Source organism: Amblyomma maculatum, chromosome 4, assembly GCF_055883805.1.
Source record: "Amblyomma maculatum isolate TAMU_Amacu chromosome 4, ASM5588380v1, whole genome shotgun sequence".
NCBI classification, from domain to species: Eukaryota; Metazoa; Arthropoda; class Arachnida; order Ixodida; family Ixodidae; genus Amblyomma; species Amblyomma maculatum.
In genome coordinates, this window is record NC_139347.1 from 50847179 (window position 1) to 50860577 (window position 13399).

Genomic DNA, 13399 nt, shown 5'->3' on the forward strand with positions numbered 1-13399 from the left:
ACACACGGACAAACTAAGCTATTCATTACTAAGCATTTTTATTGATTTCTAATCAACTGTAGTCGCTACAAGTCTTCGTTAGACATATTGGTCATTAAAAGTCATTAGTAGCCATTACTAGTCATTTCTAATCAACAGTAGTCGTTAGACGTCGTCGTAAAACATACTGTATTAGTATATTACAAGTCATTTGTAGTCATTTTAGCCATTACTACTCATTACAATTTACTAAGCATCCTTAGTAATTTCTATTCAACTGTAGCTGCCACAAGTCATCGTCAGACATATTGTCATTACAAGTCATCAGTAGTCATTTCAGTAATTACTAAGCGTTCTAATTAATTGTAATCGTTACAAGTAGTCGTTATCCATATATGGTTCATTACAAGGAATTAACAGCCATTATAACCTCTACCAAACTCTATTTAACCTCTATTAATCACTATCTATCACTATCACTCATTTTTCCTTCTTTAATCTGTCTTGATACGGCGGACATTTCCTGATGACGCGTTCGGCAGTGACGCCCAAAAGATATGCTGGCAGGTTCAAATAACGCCTCCGGCAGTGGGAGGCCCCTCGAGTGCCGTGAGTCTTGGTGGGACTGTAAGTATTTCCCCAGCTATAGTGAACTGGGAATAGCAAGCAGTATCACAGGGGTGGAATTGTATCCACGAGCAGCTCTTCTCTGACGACTTGTACATCTATGTTGAAAGTTCTACATAAAGCTTCATTTGCCGCTCCTCCCCGGATGATCCTGCGCCGTCTCGTTTACTCCAGCTGGTCACACTGTGGTGAAGGCTTGATCCCCAAACTCGAGCTCAATATTCCATTATTAAGGACGTATTGAATTAGGAACAATTTTTCTGAGTGAGGACCAAACTTTGTCAATGTGTTTATCCTTCTTAATATGGTTTGGTTTGTGCGGTTTGACGTCCCAAAGAGACTCAGGCTATGAGGGACGCCGTAGTGGAAGGCTCCGGAAATCTCGATCACCTGGACTTCTTTAACGTCCACTGACATCGCACAGCACACGGGCACCATCGAAAAGCGGCCGCCGTGGTCGGGATTCGATCCCGTGTCCCTGGGTCCAGCAGTCGAACGCCGTAACCATTGAACAACAGCGGCGGGGACCTTCTTAATCTGGAAACTCGCTGTACGCAAAATGGTCAAGGGAAAAAATTCACAGGGGCACGTTGCGGCCTATGCATATATTTTATTGCGAAAGCAATACTGCTCGCAGTTTGAGCCTTCAGCGTAGAACGGCGGTGACCACCATTGATCTTTGACCTTTAGACGACCCCAAGCTGGCAGGAGCTGCCAACTTGGGTCTCTCGTTTCACATGGGACGGTTATGTCAGAATCAGCCTGCTAGGACCGTGGCATTCACGTTACCCCTATAGGCCACTAAGGCACGTTCATATCGGTTGGTTAAAGCGGGGCTTTATACGTGGGCTGGCAGGAGCTGCCAACTTGGGTCTCTCGTTTCACATGGGACGGTTATGTCAGAATCAGCCTGCTAGGACCCTGGCATTCACGTTACCCCTATAGGCCACTAAGGCACGTTCATATCGGTTGGTTAAAGCGGGGCTTTATACGTGGGCTGGCAGGAGCTGCCAACTTGGGTCTCTCGTTTCACATGGGACGGTTATGTCAGAATCAGCCTGCTAGGACCCTGGCATTCACGTTACCCCTATAGGCCACTAAGGCACGTTCATATCGGTTGGTTAAAGCGGGGCTTTATACGTGGGCTGGCAGGAGCTGCCAACTTGGGTCTCTCGTTTCACATGGGACGGTTATGTCAGAATCAGCCTGCTAGGACCGTGGCATTCACGTTACCCCTATAGGCCACTAAGGCACGTTCATATCGGTTGGTTAAAGCGGGGCTTTATACGTGGGCTGGCAGGAGCTGCCAACTTGGGTCTCTCGTTTCACATGGGACGGTTATGTCAGAATCAGCCTGCTAGGACCCTGGCATTCACGTTACCCCTATAGGCCACTAAGGCACGTTCATATCGGTTGGTTAAAGCGGGGCTTTATACGTGGGCTGGCAGGAGCTGCCAACTTGGGTCTCTCGTTTCACATGGGACGGTTATGTCAGAATCAGCCTGCTAGGACCCTGGCATTCACGTTACCCCTATAGGCCACTAAGGCACATTCATATGGGTTGGTTAAAGCGGGGCTTTATACGTGGGCTGGCAGGAGCTGCCAACTTGGGTCTCTCGTTTCACATGGGACGGTTATGTCAGAATCAGCCTGCTAGGACTCTGGCATTCACGTTACCCCTATAGGCCACTAAGGCACGTTCATATCGGTTGGTTAAAGCGGGGCTTTATACGTGGGCTGGCAGGAGCTGCCAACTTGGGTCTCTCGTTTCACATGGGACGGTTATGTCAGAATCAGCCTGCTAGGACCCTGGCATTCACGTTACCCCTATAGGCCACTAAGGCACATTCATATGGGTTGGTTAAAGCGGGGCTTTATACGTGGGCTGGCAGGAGCTGCCAACTTGGGTCTCTCGTTTCACATGGGACGGTTATGTCAGAATCAGCCTGCTAGGACCGTGGCATTCACGTTACCCCTATAGGCCACTAAGGCACGTTCATATCGGTTGGTTAAAGCGGGGCTTTATACGTGGGCTGGCAGGAGCTGCCAACTTGGGTCTCTCGTTTCACATGGGACGGTTATGTCAGAATCAGCCTGCTAGGACTCTGGCATTCACGTTACCCCTATAGGCCACTAAGGCACGTTCATATCGGTTGGTTAAAGCGGGGCTTTATACGTGGGCTGGCAGGAGCTGCCAACTTGGGTCTCTCGTTTCACATGGGACGGTTATGTCAGAATCAGCCTGCTAGGACTCTGGCATTCACGTTACCCCTATAGGCCACTAAGGCACGTTCATATCGGTTGGTTAAAGCGGGGCTTTATACGTGGACTGGCAGGAGCTGCCAACTTGGGTCTCTCGTTTCACATGGGACGGTTATGTCAGAATCAGCCTGCTAGGACTCTGGCATTCACGTTACCCCTATAGGCCACTAAGGCACGTTCATATCGGTTGGTTAAAGCGGGGCTTTATATGTGGGCCGAGGAGGAAGAAAAAAAGAAGAAGAAGAACGCTTGGTCACCCGCAGCTAATGCTTTCGCTCAGTATTTGGTTCAGCAGCGTTGAACCCTTGTAATTTTTTTTAATATGGATAGTGATAAAAACAATCTATACAGCCCAGCAAGATGTTATTTTCAGCATTCTGAAGGCAGTACACAAGAGGAACCTCATTCAAAAGTGAAAATGATTGAGAATGACTTTCCTTTTGTGGTTTCATGCTTTACAGTGCGAAGTTACCCCGTCCATGCACCTCTCTATTTTCTCTATTGCATGAATGGCTGTGAAGAAAACTCTCTTTGCTGCTTGCGACACGGAGAAAGCAGCTTTCAGCGGACCAAATATTGATATATGTACCAGCGATTCGTGGTGAGAAAAGAGAACATCTGATGATAGAAATCATCATTCATCCATGAGACCCCATTACCAGCATCGTAGACAAGTAGACGCATCGCACCACGCTGTATTTAGAGCATAATGGTGACCGGGAGAAAATGTGCAGGTGGCCTCCAGAATAGTTTGACTTCAACTTCACTAGCTACCAAAAACTGACCATTGATGAGGTTGTTTTTTTTTTTTTTTTTTTTCTGAATACTTATTTTTCGTGCCTCCTGCTGTCCATGTATGCTGTCCGTCTGCTGAAGAGCTCTTGCCGTGCAGCCGAGTCCAGCGGACATCGAGTAAAACGATAGAGACGATGACACAGCTCGTTATTTATTATCCCCCGTTCAGTATCAGAAAGCGCGCTTTCGCAGCCCTTCACGGTCCGCCTCGCCCACACACGACCCTTCTCGGAATGCGCGTGGCAGCAGCAAACCCACATAAGGAGATAAGACGCGCTTGCCACCCGATCCTGACCCACTGTCGGAGGGAATACTGAGAGCGTGGTATGTGCCGATACACCGTCTCCGCTCCTTCTTTCCAGACGTCAGTGACAGATGGCCACGGTATCAGCCTCGAAGAGGAGCCCATACCGCTTCAACTGCTGATCCCAACGCATCGTATGCCTTGGCGTTGCCGTCCCATAACCGGACCCTGCCTGGACTACGGTCTTGCTGAGAGGCCTACCGCATTCCACTTGACCTGGGACAGCCGGGCCGACGCCGGACCTGGGGAGCGCCACTTCGACCGTACTCTGGTGCCGAAATGCGAGACTTGGATTAGGCCACCGGACGGATCGCCGGATTCTACAAAGATGGTGCTAGACTTGTTCCCGGCTTTCGTCGTGGAGTCAGGCCTTTTGCACTGTCTATGGCCCACCCTTTCCCATCCTCGTTCTCCGCCCAAGAGCCACCCTTTCGAAATAAACACTCACTCACTCAATCACTCCACTCACTCACTCACTCACTCACTCACTCACTCACTCACTCACTCACTCACTCACTCACTCACTCACTCACTCACTCACTCACTCACTCACTTCGAGCTCAAAACATTGGTCGACTATGACGCTATACTCGGTGAAGCCAAATAAACGCAGTTCTTCGATTAATTGTTTTACAATATACGTTTCGGCGGTGCGGGCGCGTTTCTCTTCTGTGCAAACATTTCCTATCCAGGATAATTTGTCCCTTCGGTAAGTGCCTCCGCCATTCAAGGGCACCTCACCGTTCCGATTTACGTTCCCGTTCATACACTTTGCTACTCGCTAAATCACCACTCTTTAATATGCGCTTCTTTGTATCGCACACCATCTCAAACACACAGAGTTGAGGCCTGCCACTTTACGTGAAATAAGACCACCTGACATAGATAGGCCCCTGCATGGCTTAGGAGGTGGTAGCAATCTACCACCTCCATGTCTGAAATGCGTGATGTCAACTCCGGAATGACTGATGCATGCTTGTGATGTTTCAGCTACAATTACGTTCAGCATAAACCCTCCTCCTACGCTTTTCACCGTATACGATTTCAAGTTCCCATCATTCGCTGCTGTGCACATTACTATCCAGGCGCCATGCAGTATGCCGTTCACAGCGCTTGCAATGAGATTGCAACTGGGTGGCCATCCGGGGCATCCTATTCTGGGAACACTTAAGCTCCGTCTTGAAGTATTCCTCGTTGATGATGGAATCGGTGTTCTCGATGTCTTGGTGGTTCGACCCGAAAATCACGTTACTCGAAGGAAGAGATTAGCTATTTATATACAAATAAAACAAGAAATAAGTATTTACGACATGAATAAACAGTTTATTTGTTTCTTTAACCGAAGGGCCCTTCCAGGCATTTCAAAGGAGGAGGGGAGTCAACTGAACGGGATTGGTCGGACTCGTAACTGCAACATGCACATAAGTAAAAATTGCACTTTACAAGGTACCCGTAATGTATATATAGACTGCAGCTAAAAATGCAGGAAGATGGAAAAAAATTGAAACCTGAATATTTATACAATAGATATATACCCTGAAATAATTTCACACAGTCATAACAAATTTATTATATGCACGCGCAATACCGGCAGAGAACGCACTAGAACAAAGAATGCATCAGACTAATTTAGCCCTGGTTCAACCCAGAGTGCTTACTTTTGAGCCCCCTGTCTTCCCCCTTAGCAAAGACAGCAACCAATCAGATAACAGGCAACACTCCACCAATCAATAGTTAGAGAAAGGAAAAATAAGGGTTCCGTCAACTAATCAAAAACTGGGGAAAGGAGATCGACTAATCAGACAACAATTCTGCGATTCCCTCGACCACTCAAATATTTGGGAAGGAGAGGTTATAACCAAACATAAAAAATTACAAGGGTTCAACGCTGCTGAACCAAATATTGAGCGAAAGCATTAGCTGGGCGTGACCGAGCGTTCTTCTCTTTTTCTGCTTCCCAACTTTAACTAACGTTAATGCCAGGGTCCTAGCAGGCTGATTCTGACATAACCGTCCCATGTGAAACGAGAGACCCAAGTTGGTAGCTCCTGTCGACCGCTTGAGTTGGTAGCTCAGCTCTCATCCTAGTGTCACGTGGGGTGTGACGTCACAGCATCACGTGGGTAAAACGTGGCTATCGGCCGCGCTACGCTGAAAGCTCGAAGCCTAAAGTAGTATTGCTTTCGGAGTAAAACAATAGGACTCACTTAAGGTGTTCCATTCACTGGTTCTTTACAAAGAACCGTCGTTAAGGGAGGAATCCCTTAATGGTTACTCAAGCTTGTGGGGATACACACGAACCCCTAATCCTCACAGTCCCGCTCCGGAAAGTTCGGCAAGTCCCTAAGGATACCTCAGTTGTCATTCATCAGACTGTTCGAAACGTATGTGTTCCGGATGACCATAGCGGAATGCGGGAGGCTGAGCAGGATCTTGAGCTCAAAGTTGGCCAGTGCCAAATATATGATAAAGTGGCCCCTTGCCAGCCTTTAGCTGCCCGCCGGTTACGCCGACGACGACGGTGACGCCGCTTAAGCTAGGAAAGGGCTGTTCCTGCAAACATCCCGCAGCGGTTTCCATGTGCGTAATGCGAATGTTTGAGCATTAGCTGTGTGTGTCAGCAAACTATATTTGCATGCGCATGTTGTGTCTTTCTATATTGTAGCGTGTGCAACAGCAGCCGCTAGGCGGCAGCTCATCGAGTCTCGTGCGCGGACTGGAAGAAGTGGTCTCGTGGCGTTCGAGAAGAAGCTGAAGTCGGCTGCTGTCTCTCAGTGCTCTCTCTGGACCTACTCTTCTGTGCCTTCTAGGTCAACCCCCCCTATTAAAACCAACCTTCTGGTTACGGGCCTAAACGGCTACGTGACACTGGTGGAGGTGAGGCCTTGAATTACATGTCTCGGGCCTCTCGCAGCCGCTCATCGAGTCCCAACCGGCTTCCGCTCGTGTCGACACCCGTTCATCGCTGCAGCCGTCGCCTCCGAGGTCTGGCGCCGGAATTTGCCCCTCTACCTGAACCGACGCCAGCTGATCAGCAGTTCGAGACTTCTGTAATGGCACAGGCAAGTCAGCACCAGTTGCTGCTTCAGCAGCCTCGTACGCCCCCCAGTTTCCATGGCGCTACTGGGGAAGATGTCGACGACTGGATCGACCAGTTCGAGCGAGTGGCGCAATTCAATCAGTGGAGCCCTGCTCAGAAGCTGCACAATGTGTACTTCGCCCTTGAGGACTGCGCCAAAACATGGTATGAGAATAGGGAAGCCAGTCTTCAAAGCTGGGATTCCTTTCGCCAGCAGCTGCGGGACACTTTTTCCAGCCATGACCGCCGTGATCGCGCACGCCGCCTCCTAGAAGCTCGTGTCCAACTACCAAACGAGAGCGTGGCCATGTTCGCTGAGGACGTGACGCGTCTTTGCCGACGGGCTGATCCCGACATGACGGAATCAGCGAAGTTGCGCCACCTGATGCAGGGCGTAAAAGAACCCCTCTTCGCTGGTCTGGTTCGGAGTCCACCTCAAACCGTCGCGGACTTCATCAATGAAGCTACCCTCATTGAGCGAGCCCTGCAGCAAAGATACCGGCGCACGGAGTCTGCCTGTGGTCAGCCCTTCAGCAGTGTGGCCACATTGAACGGATCCACTGACGATCACTCTCTGCGTGAGCTGATCCGCGAGGTAGTTCGCGAGGAGCTCCTCAAGTTCAACCTTGGATCGCCTAACCCGACTGCCGTGGCTGTCACCGAAGCCGTGCGAGAAGAAATACGTCAGACATTGTCCCCGCCTGAGTCACCGTCGGAGCCACGTTCTATGAACTACGCAGCGGCTCTTCGTCGGCCTGCAGTGCCTCCTGCGCAACAGCTTCGATTCGAAGCACAGCCGCCACCCACTTTGCAGCCACCGTTCTACCAACCGTCCTTCCAGCCGCCATACCAGCAGAGCCTCGTCATACAGCCGTCCGCTCCTCAGCCACTATACTACCAGCCTTCCTACCAGCCACCGCCCCAGCAGAGCCCCGTCATGCAGCCACCGGTTCGGAAGGCAGACGTCTGGCGCACTCCTCGCCAACGGCCGCTGTGCTACCACTGTGGAGAACCCGGCCACTTGTACCGTCGTTGTCCATACCGTGAGCTCGGTCTTCGGGGTTTTTCTCGGGATTCCCCGCGTCCCCGGGTCGGCGAACGCCCTCCAGAAATCGAGGAGTACCTCGCAACCCGTGCAACCCCTTCAGGCAACCGTACACAGTCTTCTCCCGCGCGCTACTCGTCACCTAGCCGCCGTGATTTTAATGATGCGCCGAGGCGCCGGTCGCCAAGCCCACACCGGGGAAACTGAAGGCGGCGACCTCAGGGGGGCAGGTTGCTGACGAACGGAACCGATATCCCGAAGACCCCCCCGTGACGACTCAGTCCGATGCTGTGACTAGGATGCCGCCGCCGCCACATGAATCCGAAACTCCCAATCAACCTCAAGCCGATCAAGTTGTTAGCGCCGACCTTTCCGTTCTCGTCGACGGACACCCAGTAACAGCTTTGGTAGACACCGGAGCAGACTTCTCAATAATAAGCAAAAATTTCGCAGATCGGCTCTCTAAGGTGAAAACTGAATGGCTGGGGCCGCAAATTCGTACTGCTGGCGGTCACCTTATGACGCCGATCGGACGATGCACTGCCCGAGTAACCATCGCCGATTCAGCCTTTGTAGCCGTTTTTGTTATCCTGCCACACTGCTGCAAGGATCTCATACTCGGCATGGACTTTTTACGTGAGCATGGGGCGATTATTAATGTTCCTCGCCGTACTGTAACGTTTTCGACGCCTGAAACGATGACCGCTGACTCAGAAAGACGCCACGCACCTTTACGCATCGTTGACGCGGATGTATTCATGCCGCCGCGTTCGTCTGCTCTCGTCGCAGTCAGGTGCGACGATCAGTCCTGTGCTGCCGGTGTTGCCGAACAGAACATAGAGCTTCTGTTACGTCATGGAGTCTGTGTTGCACGCGGTATAGTTCATCTGACTAATGGTCTAGCTCACGTACTGATTACGAACTTCGGGAACGAACGGCAACGCATCGCTAAAGGCACCACGGTAGCTTACTTTGAAGGTGTCGCAGAAGCAGCCCACGGCTGCTTTGTTCTTGAGACCAACACGTCTGCCAGCCAAACGCCCAACTTCGACCCTGATGTGAATCCCGCTCTATCACCGGCAGAGAAGGACAGACTCGTTGGGCTACTCTTTCAGTTTCAAGACTGCTTCTCATCCGCCTCCGCGGTTAAACAGACGCCCTTGACCAAGCACCGCATAATAACCGACGACCGCACCCGACCAGTCAGGCAGAACCCCTACCGAGTGTCACCGCGGGAACGCGAAGTCATTGCTCAACAGGTCGACGAGATGTTAAATGACGGTGTCATCCAGCCATCGAGGAGTCCCTGGGCTTCGCCTGTTGTCCTCGTTAAGAAGAAAGACGGAAGTTTAAGGTTCTGTGTGGACTACCGTAAGCTCAATCAGGTCACAAAAAAAGACGTCTACCCGCTGCCACGTATTGATGACTCATTAGACCGGTTGCGCCACGCGCGCTACTTTTCATCGCTTGATCTCAAGAGCGGTTACTGGCAGATCGAAGTCGATGAACGTGATCGCGAGAAGACAGCGTTTGTCACGCCCGATGGACTTTATGAATTCAAAGTCCTACCTTTCGGATTGTGCTCCGCTCCAGCGACATTTCAGCGAATGATGGACGCAGTTCTATCTGGTCTTAAATGGCAGATGTGTCTAGTCTACCTGGACGACGTTGTTGTGTTTTCACCAACGTTCGAGGAACACCTCCAACGTCTCTCCGCTGTGCTACGGGCTATCAGATCTGCCGGCCTCACGTTAAAACCACAAAAGTGTCACTTTGGCTATGAAGAGCTCATGTTCTTGGGCCACGTCGTCAGCCATCGAGGAGTTCGTCCCGATCCCGCTAAAACAGCTGCCGTCACCAAATTCCCTACTCCATGTAACAAGAAGACAGTTCGCCGTTTCTTGGGCCTCTGCGCCTATTACCGCAGATTTATTGAAAACTTTTCACGCATTGCCGCTCCGTTGACACGTCTCACCCGGGATGATGTCACCTTCACCTGGACGGACGAACAGCAAAAGGCATTCGACGAGTTACGGCACCGCTTGCAGACAACACCTGTACTTGCCCATTTCGATGCGAATGCCGAGACTCTGGTCCACACAGATGCCAGCAACGTGGGTCTAGGCGCTGTACTCGTCCAGTGGCAAGACGGTGCCGAGCGAGTTATCGCATACGCAAGCCGGACTTTGTCCCGTGCCGAATCAAACTATTCAACCACCGAAAAAGAATGTCTGGCCGTTGTATGGGCGGTGATGAAATTTCGACCCTATCTTTATGGCCGGCACTTTCGGGTTGTGAGTGACCACCACTCTCTGTGCTGGTTAACAAACTTGCGAGACCCCTCCGGACGCCTTGCACGATGGAGCTTACGGCTACAGGAGTTCGACATGACCATCGTGTATAAGTCTGGACGTCAGCACAACGACGCTGACTGCTTGTCCCGTTCACCTGTCGAGGCTGCGCGGGAAGACGAAGAACCAGACTTTCCCCTTATCGCAGCCGTCGACGCGCTCACTGTTTCGCAGCAGCAACGTAATGATCCGGGTCTCGCACCACTTATTGATTTTCTAGAAGAGCGCACTACAGAAATTCCCCGTCTCTTCGCCAGAACGCATTCGTCGTTTTGCATGCAAAACAATGTTTTATACAAAATCAACTTCGCTCCGACGGGAAGAGATTATCTCCTCGTCGTACCAGAGTCTCTTCGCGAAGAAATCTTACAGGCATGTCATGACGAGCCCACCGCGGGTCACCTGGGGTATGCTCGAACTCTGGCCAGAATTAAGAAGAGTTATTATTGGCCAAACCTTGCGGCCGCAGTACGCCATTACGTGAGAACATGCCATGATTGCCAGCGACGAAAAACACCGCCTGTGAAACCGGCCGGTTTACTACATCCTGTCCAAGTGCCAAGATACCCATTCGAACAAGTTGGCATGGATTTGTTGGGTCCTTTTCCAATTTCTGATTCCGGCAACAGGTGGATAATTGTCGCTACAGATTACCTTACGCGTTACGCTGAAACGAAGGCCCTCCAGCGTGGTACGGCAATCGAAGCAGCGAAATTTTTCATCGAACGCATAGTCCTCAGGCACGGCGCCCCGAGAGTTATAATAACGGACCGAGGCACTGCTTTCACTGCCAAGCTACTGGAATCTGTCATGCAGCTAAGCGGCACTACCCATCGCAGGTCAACAGCCTACCATCCACAAACTAATGGCTTGACAGAACGTCTGAACAAAACTCTCGCCGACATGATGTCCATGTACGTGGATGTTGAACATCGGTCTTGGGATGACGTCCTCCCGTACGTCACGTTCGCGTACAACACGGCGCAGCAGGAAACAACGCAAATGACGCCTTTCTCCTTATTGTATGGCCGTGAAGTTTCGACAATGCTCGAAGCCATGTTGCCCCACGACGGCCGTGACCTCGAAGTTGGCGCCGAGGAGTTCACTCAACGCGCAGAACAAGCGCGACAGCTGGCGAGGGCACGCATCCGGAACCAGCAAGGTCGAGACGCCCAGCGGTACGATCACCGTCATCGTGTAGTGACTTTCGAACCGGGCGACAGAGTGTGGCTCTGGACTCCGATTCGACGTCGGGGACTATCCGAAAAACTTCTGAAACAGTACTTTGGCCCATACAAAGTGCTCCGTCAGCTGAGCGACGTGACTTACGAAGTGCTTCCGGACGGCTTTTCTTCTACTCGTCGTCAGCAGAAATCCGAGGTTGCTCATGTCGTGCGCATGAAACCGTACTTTTCGCGAGAAAATTAGTGCACCGCCTACCGCATGTTTCTTGCTTAATTTTTTTTTCTTTCTGCTTTTGAATTCATCAAACTCGCATTTATTTTTTTTTTTAGAGAGGGGGGTAATGTAGCGTGTGCAACAGCAGCCGCTAGGCGGCAGCTCATCGAGTCTCGTGCGCGGACTGGAAGAAGTGGTCTCGTGGCGTTCGAGAAGAACGCCACGAGACCATGTTTTTGCGCAGTCCTCAAGGGCGAAATACACATTGTGCAGCTTCTGAGCAGGGCTCCACTGATTGAATTGCGCCACTCGCTCGAACTGGTCGATCCAGTCGTCGACATCTTCCCCAGTAGCGCCATGGAAACTGGGAGGCGTACGAGGCTGCTGAAGCAGCAACTGGTGCTGACTTGCCTGTGCCATTACAGAAGTCTCGAACTGCTGATCAGCTGGCGTCGGTTCAGGTAGAGGAGCGAACTCCGGCGCCAGACCTCGGAGGCGACGGCTGCAGCGATGAACGGGTGTCGACACGAGCGGAAGCCGGTTGCGACTCGATGAGCGGCTGCGAGAGGCCCGAGACATGTAATTCAAGGCCTCACCTCCACCAGTGTCACGTAGCCGTTTAGGCCCGTAACCAGAAGGTTGGTTTTAATAGGGGGGTTGACCTAGAAGGCACAGAAGAGTAGGTCCAGAGAGCACTGAAAGACAGCAGCCGACTTCAGCTTCTTCTCAAAAACGCCACGAGACCACTTCTTCCAGTCCGCGCACGAGACTCTCGATGAGCTGCCGCCTAGCGGCTGCTGTTGCACACGCTACAATATAGTGATGTCACTAAGCAAGGAATTGTGCAGTAAATGCCTGTGTACATTTTGAACAGCTTAGCCAAAGCCATAGCAAGTGTCTGACGTTGCTAGTTACAGCCATGAGCCCTTGTATCCGTTGATTGCCCTCCGATATTTTGCACGCATTTCTTATGCTGGCAACAAACACTTATTATTTATTCTAATAGTATATATAGCAAGGTGTATTTGTGCATAATTGCATTAGCGGCATAGTCCTCTTTGGCCCCAAAAAGCCGGTGTGTGTGTGTGTGTGTGTGTGTGTGTGTGTGTGTGTGTGTGTGTGTGTGTGTGTGTGTGTGTGTGTGTGTGTGTGTGTGTGTGTGTGTGTGTGTGTGTGTGTGTGTGTGTGTGTGTGTTTTGTATATCAGGCGTAAATTTAAAAATTTAACTTATTCAGCAAAAGAAATATACTGGACGAAACTGGAAAATGAACACACCGACCAAGTGAAAAAATCACGAATTAGCGTTGTTTGCACACAACTTACTAATTGACACGCGATTGATGAAATTCCTGAAACTATATCTGATGTAATGCAATGTAAGTAACTGCGGGCTCGTTTCATCGCCATCGAGAAAATAAATTTAAACTCGCACAGGCATAAAAATAATTTTTTCAATGCGAACGGTGGCCGCTATCTACGACATGATCTAAGCAGCTGCTTCCTTTCTCTTCTTCATGGTGTAGTATTGTGAACTCGATCTTGTCGTGAAGACGTTCAA

General features: G+C 50.8%; 1 protein-coding gene across 2 annotated transcripts in view; it reads right to left on the bottom strand.

Moving 5' to 3' along the window:
- Positions 1-13399, bottom strand: part of Eip74EF (Ecdysone-induced protein E74) — a 248097-nt gene that overhangs the window by 163133 nt on the left and 71565 nt on the right. The gene's annotated exons all lie outside the window — the stretch shown is intronic.